The sequence below is a fragment of the Pinus tabuliformis genome, chromosome Q, assembly GCF_031772625.1.
Source record: "Pinus tabuliformis cultivar Carrire ecotype Pingquan chromosome Q, CPIR1, whole genome shotgun sequence".
Classification (NCBI taxonomy): Eukaryota; Viridiplantae; Streptophyta; class Pinopsida; order Pinales; family Pinaceae; genus Pinus; species Pinus tabuliformis.
Window position 1 is genome coordinate 948,242,453 of NC_142296.1, and position 3,173 is coordinate 948,245,625.

A 3,173-nucleotide genomic window follows, 5' to 3' on the forward strand; every position below is an offset into this window, starting at 1 on the left:
TGATATTATATATATATGAAGTTTCATATTTTTAATTGTAGATAATATTATGATATTTAGTTACTTTTATTTATATATAAAAAGCAATAAAGTTCATATTTGTACTTTCTAGATAATTTTAATTATAACATCCATCTGAATTCGCGGTAAGGCATCAAATCTGGCAAACCTCTTTTAGGGTGAAAAGAGATTGGCATCAAATCTGGGAAACCTCTTTTAAGGTGAAAAGACATTTGATCCCTCAAATCGAAAAGTAAAATAGATCTAGGGAGGTGAAAATAGTGAGAATATTGAAAATATAAGTTTGATATTAAAGAGCATGTCTATTTAAATGGTAATAAGGGGTATGAGAAGAAATAGAAATGAGTTATCCCACATGCATGGATGAGTGGGATAGAGGGGAAGGGGAGCAATAGAAAAAGAACCGAAAGAGAAGAGGAAAAGCATAGCTTTCTCGGCCTTTTGGCTAAGATCAAGTGTAGTATCTGTTCTTATCAGTTTAATATCTGATACGTGGTTCATAGAACCACATGATATTAAATGTATTTTTCTAGGGGAGGGCCCACTCACAATAGCTTGCTATTGGGGCTCTCGGGCGTCGCTTGTGCGTTGCACTACAGCACCAGCCTGGCGCACCCCACCAAGACAAGACCAAATTTATTTAAATAATAATAAATTGTTGAATGTTAATGTAATGGTTTGTTTGTTAGGATTGAACAACTTGTATTTACCGTGAATGAAATGGAATTTTGTCTTCTATATACTATTCTAATCAAATGGAATTTTGTCTTCTATATTCTATTCTAATCGGTCGGTTGATTAGCCGCGCATTGACTTGATCAGATATCGTGTTGTTTACCGCGCCCAAGTCCATCCAGCAGGTGGTAGGTATTATTATGGTGTATAACTGTCGCTCGTTTTGGGTATTTTCCAGTTCTTCTTCCCCGTTTGCAGCTTTTCGAACTTCACCATCACGTTCTGATGTCAACCCAGCAACATTGGATTTGATGGTCCACCTATCTATCTCAATTCCATAGTATGGTGCTCAAGCGTATGGTCCAGCTATCTATCTCAATTTCAATTCCATAGTGTGCTCAATCGCATGGTCCAGCTATCTCAATTCCATAGTGCTCAGTCGTCCTAAATCCAATATGATCGAACTGTTGTTCTTTGCAGAACGCAGTAAAAAGCTTTGAAGGTGGATATATACCACTGATAAGTTTTATCAACTCCCTAACCTTTTAACGCACTTTCTCAATGTTGTGCACTGCACGGAAGCGTTTTCCGATCTGAAATTGGTTTATACATGTATATCAGCAGCGATTTCAACTATGGCTTGCCTACTTTGCAAAAGGGATGTCGTGCATATTCCAATGTCACTAACAACATGAGCAGCAGTCTGGGAAACGTTGAAAATTTAATTTTGAAATGTGACAATGTGGGTGAGTACGTTTCTAGAGAGTTCAGGGATTTCTTTTCATTGTCAATGAGATGATGTTGCGAAGAGGGCAGAACAGTCAATGAGATGATGTTGCGACGAGGGCAGAATAGGGATTGATTTCTTAGGGAGAGTGCAGGGTGCGTGCTCAAAAATATATATACAGGATTGCTCAACTCATTTTGGGCAAAAGAATGTGAAGTTCACTTTGATTGGTAAAGATTTAGATGCTCTGTGCTCTGACTCTATTTGGTGCAGCAAGGGTGATTGGACAAAGACCGCCCCTGCCTACAGAGCATCACGCACAGTTCAGTTCAGTTCACTGGGAAGTTGGGTGGGACACAAACTCAAGCATGTGCATGTGCTCAAGGAATAATAACAGAAAGAAATAAACACAACGGGTTTTCCTTTTTATTTTATTAGTTATCCTGGTAATGGAATTTACAATGCTTGCACTTGCAACCTCCAATGGCTGTTGCTGTTACAACAATAACAATTAAAACCACAGCACGACCAAGTCCTTTTTTTCTCGCAACTTACCCATAGGTCTGAGTCTCGGTCGCACTCACATTCACTGTTCAAAACAGCTGTCAATGGCTCCTTTTAAAACTAGGAAAATCTGTGGTTACCCTGTTTCTGCATTTTCTCCTCTCCACAGATATAGGATTGCTGGACTCGTTTTGGGCAAAGGCAGATGACACTTTGAACAACATCATCCAAACCCGATGGGCAAATAGGAATGAGAATTTGCAACTTTGGTCTTGGGCCCCTTCTTTCAAGGTAACAAAAATCAATTGTGACATTGGAATGCATGAAATATTGCTGAGCCAAACGTTTGCCAAACTGTTCTCTGCTCTTCCACTGTTCTGTTAGCCCGTGTTTCACTTGAACCACGTTGGCTCAAAAAATAGATATAACATATATTTCACGCTGTAAAAACCAGAAATCCAATTACTATATGTCCAGTTGTGAAAGTCTCCATTCGAAATTCGATTTCGATCTTGATGGTTCTTCAAGAGGTTGCCCTAGCAATGCAGCTTTTGAGTTTGTAATGAGGAATCGCATGGAAGAACCAGCCTATGTTGCTGTAGGGAATATAGTCTAACCTGCCAAGGATTATGTCGACGTTGTGGCATCCAAGAAGGAACGGAATCGTCCATAAATTTATTTGAATGTGGAAGCATAAACCTGAAAGGGGACTCAAAACTCAGCCGTGAGCAATTAAGGAATCGAAAATCTTCCATGGACCATTGGAGGTTGGAATCCATTGTCGCCTTCCCTCATAGCCAATTTGAAACTCGAAAAGGTAAGGAGCAGGAAGGACGGGTGCAAGAAGATATGCAGATTTGGAGCATCCTCCGGGGGGATACGAAAACACAAAAATCAACAACTCCACATCGAGAATCATGCATAGAGAGCATCATATAGGAATAGTGTGGGAGGATCAAGGAACTTTAATGATGGCAATTCAAGCCATCAATCCGCCCTGTCGCAAAATGAATCCATCCATCATGGCACTTGAAGAGCATCTGCATGTGAGAGGTGTGGAAACCCCTTGATCAAATTAATCATCATTGGACAACGAAATCTAGAGCGAATCCAAGTACAATGGATGATCCTATCTAGGTTTCTTTAGTGCACTAGTAGAAGATTGAGTCTTCCTCCCTGTTTGACCCAGGTTTTTGTGATTGCTATCATGGAGGATCCTATCTAGGTTTCTTGTAAATGATCCAGT

General features: G+C 39.8%; 1 non-coding gene across 1 annotated transcript; it reads left to right on the top strand.

The window, feature by feature from the left end:
• Positions 1 to 445: 445 nt before the first annotated feature.
• LOC149222617 (U2 spliceosomal RNA) lies at positions 446 to 641 on the top strand. The gene has a single exon (XR_016249849.1). It is a non-coding gene; the product is annotated as a U2 spliceosomal RNA (small nuclear RNA).
• Positions 642 to 3,173: the final 2,532 nt, after the last annotated feature.